The 13,516-nt window shown below is 42.8% G+C and overlaps 1 protein-coding gene across 1 annotated transcript in view; it reads right to left on the bottom strand.

Moving 5' to 3' along the window:
- PPP1R1C (protein phosphatase 1 regulatory inhibitor subunit 1C) overlaps positions 1-13,516 on the bottom strand; it is a 109,190-nt gene that overhangs the window by 37,843 nt on the left and 57,831 nt on the right. The window lies entirely within an intron of this gene.

Here is a 13,516-nt window from a genome sequence, read left to right as displayed (position 1 = left end):
ATTTTTACCATGTCCCTAATGTCTCCAACCTGTGAGGATGGAGCTTCAGTATTGGGGGGATGGTCTGATGTATTTTGATGCTAATTGCTGCTTACTGTCTGTATAACCCACCTTTTGCTTAATAAAAAGCCTTCCCACCTGGGCAGGGCAGGAGAGAGGTGGGGCTATGAGAGAGAGGAATTCTGGGAAGAAAAGAGACTGCCAAGAGGAGAAGAAGAGAGGCCTGAAGTGAAGAGAGGAAGGCCGCGACGGGTTAGCTGGAGGAGAAACAATGGCCGGAGGCGAGGATGGAGAACAGGACCCAGATGAAGAACATTAGCAAGAATATGTGTGTATAGATGGGAGGTAGCTTGATAGAAGTTATTGGAAGCAGGTGGCGTGGGATTGAGGCAGGGACCTCATGCCTGAGGCCCCACTATGGGAGGTAGTTTAGAGGATTGCTATCTGCCCTGCCCCAGGTTAACTAAAGCCATTTTAAAATACAAGTGTCTGTTTCTTGATTGATTGCTAGCCGGGCCTACAGATAATACAGATAATTTTAAAAAGCAGTCCTTCGGTTTGCTATTTCTTGGCATTTCTTATCTTAACCCAGTTCTGCTGTAGAAGATCCAGAGAAGGCTGTAAAACTTCAGCAAAAAAAAAAAAAAAAAAAAAAAGGGAAGAATTCCAGGAGTGGCTGGAAGATGACTTGGAAGTTAGGAAGTGCTTGTCCTGCCATGACTTGATGTACAGGGGTGGATTGGTACCCTTCTCTGAGGTGAAGGAGAGGGGGGAGGAAGGAGGGAAGTATGAGGGGGGAACTGGGGAGAAGGGAGAGGTCTGTGATCAGTCTGTAAAGTAATTACATGAATAAATGAATGAAGAAAAACAAACAAAAAGAGTGCATCTTGCTAGGGGTGCCAAAGTTCCAGCATCTATGTGGGGAGGCTAACACACACACACACACACACACACACACACACACACACACACACACACACACACAGAATAAAATAATAAAATAAAATAAAATCTCATGCAGGGGGTGGTGGTGCACACCTGTAATCCAGCACTAAGAGAGGCAGAGGCCGGCAGATCTCTGTGAGTTCAGCCTGGTCTACAAAGGGAGTCCAGGACAGCCAGAGCTACACAAAGAAACCCTATCTGGAAAAACCAAAAATAATAATGATAATAAAATAAAATCTCATTTAATAAGAAAAATGCAGGGATACTAGAGCTATCTTTTAATAGGAAATTGGACCATATACTGATTTTAAAATCTGCAAAAAACAAAATTTGAAACTTTAAATCTTTCAATGTTGTACTTCTTGCTTTAAAACATATAGCAAGGATGCTGGAAAGATGGCTCAGTAGTTAAGAGCACTATCTACTCTTCCAAAGGACTCAGGTTCAATTCCAAGCACCCACATACCTGCTCACAACTATCTATAACCCCAGTTCCAAGGGATCTGACACCCTTACATCAATCCAGATAAAATAAAATAAAAAGATAGCGAATGTAGTGATTACTTTTAGTAAGTCTGGGCCAGGGTTTGGGCTCAAAATTGTTCTACTCAATGATGTCATGCTTTGGAGTGTTTCCTCATCAGACACCAGCTCTCCCAGCTGTCCTGCTCACTTCCTGCTCTTTTACCCCTAAACTGCCAAGGTCCAGGAGGACCAATAATCTTTCAGTAATTAAATATGAGGGCTGAGAAACAGCTTTACAGCCAGAAAGAAAATGACAATAACCACTCTACACTCTTGAAGAGCTCTGTACGTCCCACTCCTGAAACATTCAAACCTTTATTAGCTTTGGGTTGGTATCCTGACAGAATACTGTTGGAAGCCACTGAAGTCAGTTAAGCTGCATTTTTGTGCTAAGCAGAGTGTGGAGAGGATTGGGTTACTTGCCTAGGGCAAAGCAGGTACGTGCAGTCCCCACTGCTAATTAGAGAAGAAAGGACTCAATGTAGACTACAGATTGTAGGTGTGATGCTTATTGTACATTATGTTGTGTCCTGGACCTATTATTATTTTCTTGAGAGTATAACCTCTGCACATCGTTCTTCTGCTTGGTATTTCATCTCTTGGTGAAAGAATCCCAATTGTAAACTTTGCTCAAACGCCTATTGTGTTTGCCACTGCTCACCCACCACACCCGGAACTGTGCAGAATTGAAGTGTAAGAGAAGTTTTTGTCTTGATTGACAGCAATACTGATTCCTTTATTGTCGTAAATTGTTGTTCCCTTCCAAACAAATGGCTCGCTCAATTTTGACACATCTGGAATGTGGGTTTCCGCCATGAGGATGTGCTGAGAAAGAAATTAATGAAACTGCTCCTAAAATTATCTTCTGGATGAGACTTGATTTTGATGAGCAGACGAGAATATTAACGATTTGAGAGGGAACATGTTCAGACGGGTTTTTTAAAGCAGCAATGTTTGAAAGGAATGTAATCCCATCCTCAATCTGCCCCACTAAGAACCAATCCCTTAATTCATTATGGCAGCTTTACATCATCACAGATTTCGACTTGGATTTCCACTAATTTATTTGGGACGTAACAGGATGAGTGTGTTAACTCCTCCCGAGTCACAGCTATTATTTAGGAAACAAAAGCCAGGTTGTCTCTAACAGTCAGCCAGCCTTCCCCCCCCCCCCCGGCCCCCTTCCCCCAGAACTGTATTGGAAACAGGCAGGTAAACTGAGGCCAATACAACAATTGAGGGTCGTCTCACGGAAAAAGCAATAACATATGTATTTTCAAATCACTCAGAGACTAGGTGACACAGCAAGCTTAAAAGTGAAATTGAGAGCCAGGGAGACACTCAGCCTGTAAAGCTGTGCAAGCAGGACACTCTAAATTCAGTGCCCGTGTAAAGCACCCAGGAACAGGCATGTGCTCCTGCATTTCCAGCACTACAGAAGGCATGGCAGGTGGATTCCTGAAGCTCATTAGCCAGCCAATCTAGCCAACTTGGTGAGCTTCAGCTTTAGTGAGAGGCCTTGTTGCAAAAACTAAAACAAACCAAAAACAAAGGTAGAGACAGAATAAGTCATTCAATGTTGAGCACTCACATACATACACACACACACACACACACACACACAATCTGAAAGTGTATTATTTCTCTCATATGTAGAATCTACATAGGGTGAGTGTATGTGGTGTGTGTGTGTGTACGTGTGTATGCATGTGTGTATGTGTGTATGCATGTGTGTGTATGTATGTGTGTGTGTATGTGTGTGTGTGTGTGTGTGTGTGTGTGTGTGTGTATGAGACATGACAGCACAGATAAAACTGTGCTGATAGAAGATAAAGGCCAGGGCCAAAAGGAAGGAGGAGGAAGGAACGAGACAAGAACATGGAAGGACGTATGACGAATGTTACATGTTTTTCTTACACGTGGCATCTACCTGTGTCTCATCTATTGACACGAGAGCAGAGGGAATGGGTTTAGGAAGGAGCATGCACAAAGGGTTGTAAGGGGAGGAATGTGAGCAAAGCACAACTAAACACAAGTCTAACTCATTAGCTTTTATCCTAAGGAAGCAGTTTTTAATAGAACATGCAGTTGCCTCAGAATACAGCGCAGGCCCCTCAGGACAGGCTTCAGGAGACCCTCAGCAGCTCACTGTGTTTGGAACGCGGATGGCCTCTCACATTCTGTCTGTCCAGTTCTGACAAGCCATCTGCCTGGAATCTCCCCGCCACTCCTCTTTCCAGAGGTTGCTCACGCCACCTCTGACAACAGAACTCTGTTTCTCACGAGAAGCCGCCCCTGGACGTTTTGGGCGGAGCTACATACTTCCCTCTCTGTCATCAATTGCGGCTATCCAAATACATCTCAGGCGTCCAGTGATTAGTGTCCACAGGCTTACTGTTTTTTATCAGACATTTTTTTTCTATTGACACAGATGACGTTTAGCTCATCCTATCTCCTGAGTCTAATCTGTGACCTGGCAGATAGTAGGCATTTTATAAATGTTTGTAGCATGAGGGAGTAATTGAGTCAATGAATAAAACACACACAAGAAATGGATAGTTGCTTTTTTTTCTAATATGGACAAAATTAAGCCGTTATATTTTTTAAGTCAGAAGGATTAGTTAACCACTGATTCAGCATTTTGTTTTCTTTTTATTTTTTTTTCCTAGACAGGGTTTCTCTGTGTTGCCTTGACTATCCTGGACTCGCCTTGGAGACCAGGCTGCCCTCAAGCTCACTGCGATGCGCCTGCCTCTGCCTCCCTGAGTGCTGGGATTAAAGACATGTGCCATCATGCCTAGCATGATTCAGCATTTCTCATGAGCTGTTGGGGTCCAAATGGAAGATGAGAAAGAATATACATAACATTTTTCTGTCCTGAGGAGACTCCGGGTCAAGCTCATGGAACTGCAGACACCCACGAAGGCATGTGCAGACACCAAGTGCAGGCACAAGCAGCTACCACACGAAAGCACGTGCATGCAGTGTGCAGAGCTACATGTAGACACCATGCGGAGGCACGTGCAGAATCCATGAGCATCTCTTAAAGAGCTATAAGGGACAGCGTTTATAATGAGGTCAAGGAGAAAAACCTTCTAAAGAAACGAAGCTGGGGGACAACGCATGGAGAACAACAGGTGTATTTTCAAAGAGTTAAGTGATGCTCAGCATTGCTGCAGTGGGGGTGGGAGGAAGAAAAGGAAAGGGGAAAAAAGAGTAGTGCCAGTTGGAGAGGCTGCAGGTAAGAGGGAGCCAAGATCTACCCAAGGGCCTTACTCTGAAATACCTGGAGGAATATAAAACAAGACCAGGGTTTGTGTGTTCAGCGGTCTGAGGAGAGAGGGAAAGGAACGTTCACTGAGAGACAAGGCTACAGGCAAACTTAGTTTGAGGAGAACACTATTATCACCAGATGATCTATATCATATTTGCATTTTAAAACTAAATTTGTATTTTAAACTACAAAGATTATCTTGTAAAAGAAGCTGAATAGCTTGCAAAAACTAGAATGAAAAGACCCCCCCCTTTTTTTTTTAAATCCCATTAAGAGGGCTAGAGAGATGGCAAATAGGACCAAGGTTCCATCCCTAGAACCTGCAGGTCAGGACACTAACACTTCTAACTCTGTTTCCAGGGATCCAATTTCCTCTGCTGCCTTCTGTGGGCACTGCATGCATGTGACGCAGAGGGACCAGCAAGCCAAGCACCCACACACATAAAATTTAAATAAAACTTAAAATCCCATTAAGTTATAAGGTTGCAGGACCTTTGGCTGTTCACCTGGGCCATCAAGATGAATCTGCAAATAGGATACCCTGAATCCCAAGAAGCCCCGCCTTAGCCCCTCCCTAGCCCCGCCTTAGGCCCGCCTTAGCCAGGTGATGAGCTTTGCTGATTCTGCATCTGTGACAATCGGGTCATGACAACGTCTCTATGTCTCTGTGACATTTCTTCCCAAAACCCACTCCCCTAGTATCACCCTGAGAAGGTCATCAGACAAATCCAAACACAGTGTTGCCCTGGAAAAATAGTCAACCAATATTTTCAGAAGTTTCAAGATCATCAAGCCAAGGAAAATCTGAGAAACCATGAAGTCACAGTCAAGAAAAACCTGGACAGATAGTAACTGCGCACAGTGTGGTCTGTATGCCACCCAGCTGCTGAGCAACTGCCAGGAAGACAACCAAGATGTTAAACAACCCAAGACAAGTACAAAGACAGCATCTATATTGGTTTACAGGCCGTAATAAAACTGTTATACATAAAACGGAGATAACAGGTATACACTACGTGGAGACAGATGGACTAACTACATAGTTGTTCTGTGACTCAAAAACTGTTCCAAAATACATATTTCATGTTTTCAGTGTGTGACTTCAGCTGGAAATTGCTCTGATTGAAAAGAATGTTAGTAAGAAAGGCAGATTTGAACCTGAGCTTTCTAAAAGGATTTGAATGCATAATGATTTCCCAGTTTACTAAAAGGTGTGTCTACCTAAGCCCGTTAGTGGAAGCTACTTAGACTTTCCCTGGTGACAAAAGCAGCTGGGGTGGTCACAAAAATGGTTACCAGATGGCTGAATTAACTTCATTTTTGTCCCCCTCTTCATCTCTTTAACTTTTGCGCTCTAGCCTCACCCTCTTTTGCAGCTGCCAGGATTCCAGGAATGGCAGGATCAATAGATACCCTCACAGAAAAGGGCCCGAGCTACTCTAACAACGGAGAGCTTCTCAGGATAGGACACCGTGATGAAATCACACGCCACAGCAGTGCCTTGTGGGAAGCAGCCTGCTCAGTAAAGTGATGGCAGCTTGAGCTTTTCCCAGAGCGCGGTTCAGAACCGGAAGTGTGACAACAGCCAATCAGACCACGGGCTTGCTGTCTGTCAGCTTTGTGAAATCCATCCTCTCCTCCCGTGCCCCATCTGTAAATCTCAGCAGTCCTGTTGCTTGTAGTCCCTCGGGCTCTGAATTAGGTTTATTGACTTTCTTTATCTTTTCTTCAGAATATGCTACATCTATTAAATTTTTCTTCTGTCCTTAGCTACTGCCCTTCTGTTTTACTGATATATCTACGTGAGTGGCCAAGACCAATGATTTGGGACACCAGAGCCAGGACTTTGTCTGAATACTCCAGCGACAAGTCATGAGGATTTAACTGTCTCTGAGATAGTGTAGCCTTAAATGCTTTGCATGTTTTCACGTTTGCATGCTTTCAGACGGACAAAGATAGGTTCCAATTTTCCATGACCACTTCCGTTTTACTTTCCACACGTATGTAAATACGACTGAGACTCTGAAACTCAAGAGTGGACTTACTTCTTGCCCACTGGGTCACTCATGGGTCTCTCCACGTCCTCTGGTAAGTTAGTTTAAGTCTCTACTGAAGGACTTGCCACGCTGTATAGTCAGTTTAATTGTGGCTTGCTTCTGCTTGCAGCCTCTGCAAGGTTGTTACTTAGCTCTCTCACCTTCCTATCTACATAATTTGAGTGTGGAGCTCAAAGCAATGCGGTGCTAGGAGATATCCAATTAAACACAACCATTTGTGTATTTGAGAAAGATCTGAGCACATTGGTCTTGATTTGGCTACCCAAGCCAAATGCAGAAACTTGTCTCTTCTCCTACCTCTAAGACAGCGAGTCAGTTTAAAAATAGAATGGTATTTATTTGAAAGGAATGCAAATATAAGAAGACTAACTTAAAAATAGGTAAATACTACATGGTGGCACTCAGAGAAAGGATAAGCAGGCTACCAGGATGAGACTTGATAGGCTGTGACCATATGGTGGGGGAGGAGGTCCCCTTCTGTCACAGACCTAGGGGAGGGGAATAAGGTGAAAGAGGGAGGGAGGAAGGGAGGATACAAGTAAGGGGATAACAATGGAGATGTAATCTAAATAAATTAATAAAAAAGGAAAAAATAAAAAAATAGGTAAATACATAAAATTTAAAAATAGTTAAATTCATAGAGACAGATAAGTAGGGGTATATTGATAAATGGTGTGCTCACTTTCAAATGTTCATGTGGCATCATGAAGTTGATTAAATTTCGGATCCCATGTTGCTGTTTTGAGTTTTACTTCTTGTTAGGATTCTGCTTCAGTCTCCCTACCTGTGATGTCACTGCTTACCTGCCACATCCCTGGGCCATATAAAAGACACCCTTCCTGTGGCGCACTCTCTCTCACTAGTTCTTTACCTCTCTCTACTTGTCTGTCTCCTACCTCTCCCTCTCTCCCTCCACGTGTGTCTCCGGAGCCTGTGTCTGTGTCTCCTTACTAAACCTCTTAGGTGGATGTGCTGTGTGGTGTGACTCCACCCCTCTACGCAGCTCCGCCGCTCACCTCTAACCTCCGCTGCTCAGCTTTTACCTCTGCCTCCCCTGATTCTTTGTCCTTTTTCAGCTAGCATTCAAAGGCAATGCCATACAACAAGAAGGCCATGTTTGTTGTTCCTTTTCTTTGCCCCCCTCTCCCCCTTCTCTCAATGTGGATCTTAGAAAGAAAGAGGGGGAGGGGCATCTACTTAAATTTCGAGAAGGGCACATTCTTAGTTCCCCAGTGTGACTCCACCCTCCATTTTCAAAGATATGAGGGAAGATAAACTTAAGACTCAGAGGAAGTAATTAAAGAGCAGCGAAGGAAATGGGTCTAGAAATAGAAACCTATTTTTTAAAAAGGAGCAAGATTTTTATATATTTAGAATGTGCCTTGCTACCTAGAAATCTTGAGTTGAACAAGTGAACTCCACCCTGAATAGTAAATAAACTGATCCAACACACACACACACACACACACACACACACACACACACACACACACACATACACTATAATCATTGCCTCTTAGAGTTGTGTATATACAGCATACTCAAGCCCCCTGACAAGACACATTTACTGTACACTTTGTGTCTGCACCCCATGTTCACCATAACCAACACGTCACTCGTGTGCATTCTGGAAACTTAAATATCAGTATGCCTGAATGTCCTATTGGTTCACTTGGGGGAGTGGGGCATGGCGTCTTTCAGGAGCAGCTGCGTGAAGAAGCTACAGCTAGGTTTCACTGAAAGGGAACCAGAATGTCAATGTTCTAAATTTGTCCACAAATGAGCTTAATAAAATCTTAATGGTGTTTGCAAGAGGTGGTGAGATCGTGCAGTGTAGGACTGAGCACTCTTAGGGCAGACATCAGTCCCTCTGGGCAAGGCCAGATCTGCAGCAGGGTCTTTCATCCTTTTTCTGGACTTCCAACTGTAGCTGTGCTTTCCCCATGTCCTCATTACTCAACTCTGAAGAACTCAATGGAAGCGGTTGCACCTCGTTCTCCATCGGGCGTCCAAATAACTACTAAAAATGGACCCTCATATGATACACCTGTTTTAGGTAGTATTAACTCTCATTCCACTTCAGTTTCCCTATTAATTCAGGCAAGATCATCTCTACTTCATCAAAGAGAGAAGACAAAGAGACTGACCCCGGTTTTCTCAACGTTGCATAGCTCACAAGCACCGACACTAAGCTACAAGCCCTCATGGATGTCACTTAAAACTCATATGCTTTCACGTAGCATCCCCCAAAATAAGTATGACAAGCAACTTCACCTGAAGAAAAGATGGATTATCTTTTAGTAATATTCCATACCTCTTGGCACAGGCGTTGGCCCCATTCCTTAAACTATTTTAGCCTCCTACTAGGTTATTTGATTCCTACACTGGGTTGTTCCTTTTTTTCATTTATTTTCACTATTTGTGAGAGGAAGATAAATTAAGATTTAAAAATTTACGGTTGCAGCCATTTTTGAGAAATTAAAAATAAAACTTGGGGTTAGAATGCCATTGCATTTGAAGGTCTACCCAATACACCGGCTGAGAAGAACCACAGGACCCCCGGAGCAACGCAATTTTTCTTTTACAAGAAATTAGGGAGAATGAGAGGAAGGTGCTCCTCTGGGGTAAGTGAAACATATGACTTGCTGCTCATCAAGAATAGAAATATAATACTAATGGGCTCTGCCACAGTAAATGGATTTTCTAGCTGCTCCTTTGTTTAATGTTCAGGTTTCTGTTGAAATCGATAGCACTTACTTTGTAGTAGAACACATTTGAATTCCAGTAGAACACACACACACACACACACACACACACACACACACACACACACACATACACACACACACACACAGAGGTAGAAATGAGTCAGCCATATGCTATGCCAGGATTAAAATTCTCTTTGCTTTTCTGAAAGCAAGATTTGAGCAATACAACAATAATTGAACTGGCTGGTCTGTAAATTGCAGTCTGACCACCATGTAAATAAACACCAGTTAAGCACACAGGGACCTCCAGTCATCAGCTGCCCCTTGGATGGTAATCTTCAGAGTTTTCTGCTTATCAGGCCATAAAGCACTAGATTACAGTGTGAGGGGTGGGAGTAAGTATTTTTGAAGATGTCAACTTCTGTCATTTTTAAGCATAATATATATTTTAAATTTATGATTGATCCATACTTATAAAAAGTATGGTGAGCACAGGATATCTAAAACACAACAACTTGTGAAAGAAGAGTGCTGCTAAGGACTTCTGATTTGAGGGAAGAGAATCCTATTATGACTGGTAGCTAATTGTTAAATTGTGGCAGTCAAATTGACTGTCAACCAGAGAGAGAGACACATGTGCTCCCGGTTGCTCACTTTCCACCTGTAGTTTGTTCAGCCTGATATGTAATGGCCTTGGACTAAGAATATGAATGGTAAGTTTATTTCCTCTGTGGATGTATACCATTGAGATTACCTCAACCAGAGTCGTGATAGAATCTGTACACAAAAGATGATATGTCAACATAACAACCAGGACCAAACGATAGAAAATCCCATTGAGATGACAGTGTTGGCTTCCGTTTTGCAAACCAGGCTTAAAATTTACTATTAGAAAGGATTGGTGAATATGGAAATCAGGACATGACTGAGGTTCAGGAATGTTAGATTCATAGTTAGCTTACTATTTGTCAACAGTGTACTAATTAGATACAGGTTATGCTAGGAGATTAAGTTTGGGAGCGTGAAGGAAATTTCAGGCATAACTGCCTCTTTGTCTTCTGGTCAGTCTTCACTCCAAGTATTAGGATGGTTTTGAAAGAAGTATTTCTAGAATGATCTAGATAAGATGGAGATCACTAGGAAATCAAGAATGAGTGAGAAGAAACTAAGTGGCAGGCCTGCTTGGTATCAGGATGGGACAAGGACCTGAAAGATGTCTTGAAATATTTAGGTGTCTATTATTGAAAATTTTGCTGTAAGTAGTAGCAAGACTCAGAACAGCTATAACAACAAAAAACAGAAATACAATCTTGAAGGAGCCTCAGCGGAAGATCTTTCTAATAATGAGTTTTCAGAAAGAGTGTCAGTGTGTTGAACAGTGCAATAGAGTACTGATTGTCCCCACCCCCCACCTCCACCACCCACCCGCCCATCCCTCCACCCACCCTACCCCCACACCCCACCCTGGCCTCCAACTCTGCTTCCTGGCCCTCCCATCCAGACCAATTAGGATTATGCAAGGTGTTTGTTTGTTTGTTTGCTTGTTTGTTATCTGAAGAGCTAGAGACAATTTACCAAGATGGAGAAAACCGGAAAAGAGCTTTATAGCTTTGGCTCCAGACATATTAAATTTGGGAATCTGATAATATTCAAGGGCGGAAATTTAGTAGTTAGTTGCAAACTTGAGATCTTAGGAGTCATCAACACATCTACCAAGACAGTGTGGCCTGGTAAAACAGCACACCAGGCTCTGAGTCCTAGGAAATCCTCCCCTTGTCCCAAAAGGTCAAGTAGACATGTCCGTAATAGTAATCTCAAAAGAAAAAATGTAAATGGCCCTGTAGGTTAGCGGAGACCAGCAATGGAGGGAGCTTCAGCGTCCCTTCCTCCCTGGCCTCTGTACCCTGGAACTCTTCAAACAAGAGAAGAAGACAGGCTCTGCCTTCTGTGGCTTGCTTTTCTAGCCAGTCACTCACTGGCTCCCTCACGAACCCACCTAGGCTTTTCCACTGAGCACAGTTTTTCACCACTGTTATTACCTCTGTTGGTGCTTTGCACTCCCATCAAACCATTTTCCTCTCACTTACTGCAACATTCCACTGCAGTCTGAAGAACTTTCCATTTTGGGAGTAACTATTAATGTGCCTAGCAGCTCAACAGCACCCCCTCTGTCCAGCCATCTTTCTTATGATTAAACCTCTTCACTGTGCTCACAATGGACCTTAGGTTACGATTGAATAAACTGGTCTTCAGACAGTCCTAGCTCTATGGATAGAGGAGATGGTTTCACTTTGCCTTTATCTTTCATGGTAAGCTGGGCACTCACACAGATATTCATTAAGTGACTTGTATCAATACCTGATGCCTTCTTGAAAGCATGGCTGCCCTTCCTCAAGGCTTTGACTCATTACTACAGATGGTTGTTGTTGAAGAACAATATCTGGACTCCACAGTATAAAGCTATACTAAAAAAAAAAAAATGCTTCAATAGAACCAGCTTCCCTAAATGCTAGAATCCCACATTCTTAAGATATTTGAGAGCTAAAAATAATGAACACCATGGCCTCTTAGGCCTCTGAGTTTAAGATTTTCCTTTTGAAATAATAGAGGTACTCTCTGAGGACGTGAGGACATTACTACTTTACTTAGCTTAAGCTAACCCAAAATAGAACAGAGGAGATAATGGAGCCACTGCACATATATCTTTCATTGTTGCCCCCTCATGCCAAAACTGATGTGTCTTGAAAAATATGAATCATGCACAGTGAAGAAATAGCTTTAAAACACTACACTGATGTTTAGACAGTGATGCCTAAGAATGTCAATAATTACCTTGGGATAAATTACAATGCAGATGAATGCATTGTTTACTCATCCTTGTATAAACAGACAACAGCCTTTTATAACTGCTTAGCATGGAAGATTACAGAAAGTAGCTCATCTTATATCCCACCTCCTTGAAAAGAGAGTAAAAAGTGGGAGCCCTCACCCTGGTTTAGAACTCTAACCTCCCTGGTGGCTTCCCCCTCACTGAATCAGAGCTGGAGAGCAATGTGATAAACCCTGAGCCTCCAGGCAGGGAGACAAGCTGGGACGCAAGACACTGGCCAAAATAGTCGCAGTCTTGTGTCAGGAACATGTTTGTGTGAAAAAGAAAAGAATCCTTTCCTGGGAACTAGTATTTGTCAAAAATACTGATACACTTAAATGTTACATGGCAGTTGCCATTCTGAGAAGTCCTGGGAAAATGCCAGCCTCTGAGCCAGCGTTCTCGGATGTGATTTGGGCAGCTGCTTGGAGTACAGTGAGTTGGTGTGCAATTGGGCTCGGTACAGCTGCTCCTGACACGAAGGCATGAGTCGACCCTTGGCGTTACACTTCCACCTAGCCCAGGGGCTTCTCCTTTGCTTAAGTTAAGGGAAAAAACTCCTGATAATCATGTGTCAATCAACAAGAGCAATTAAGAGATTATGGAAAAATTCTTTCCAAGGAACTATATGTTTTTTAAAAGGGTAAAAGAAAAAAAATCTTTGCCATTATTTTGAAAATTGATTTTTCTTCCTATTCTAAGATTCTGAGACTCTGCAGTTATAAATTCTTTATTGTTATTATTTTTTAATTTTTTATTTAATTAATTTATTCAGATTACATCTCAATTGCTTTCCCCTCACTTGTATCCACCTGTTCCTCCCTCCCTCCTGCTTTCACCCTATTCCCCTCCCTGAGGTCTGTGACCAAGGGGGACCTCCTCCCCCACTATATGATCATAGGCTATCAAATCTCATATTGGTAGCCTGCTTATCCTTTTTCTGAGTGCCACTAGGCCTCCCCACCAAAGGGAAGTGGTCAAATACAGGGCACCAGACTTAGCAATTCTTCAACTGCCTGTTTCACCCAGGATGAAACAAAGATTCAGAGAGGTGAATCTCTTCTGGATCTCCACTCTGTTGCTAGAGGCAGAGCTGAGACCAGCATATAATCTAAAAAAGAGCTGTAGGGACAAACAG

Source organism: Acomys minous, assembly GCF_964271855.1.
Source record: "Acomys minous genome assembly, chromosome: 10".
In the NCBI taxonomy this organism is placed as follows: Eukaryota; Metazoa; Chordata; class Mammalia; order Rodentia; family Muridae; genus Acomys; species Acomys minous.
This window is presented reverse-complemented; position numbering and strand designations above follow the sequence as displayed.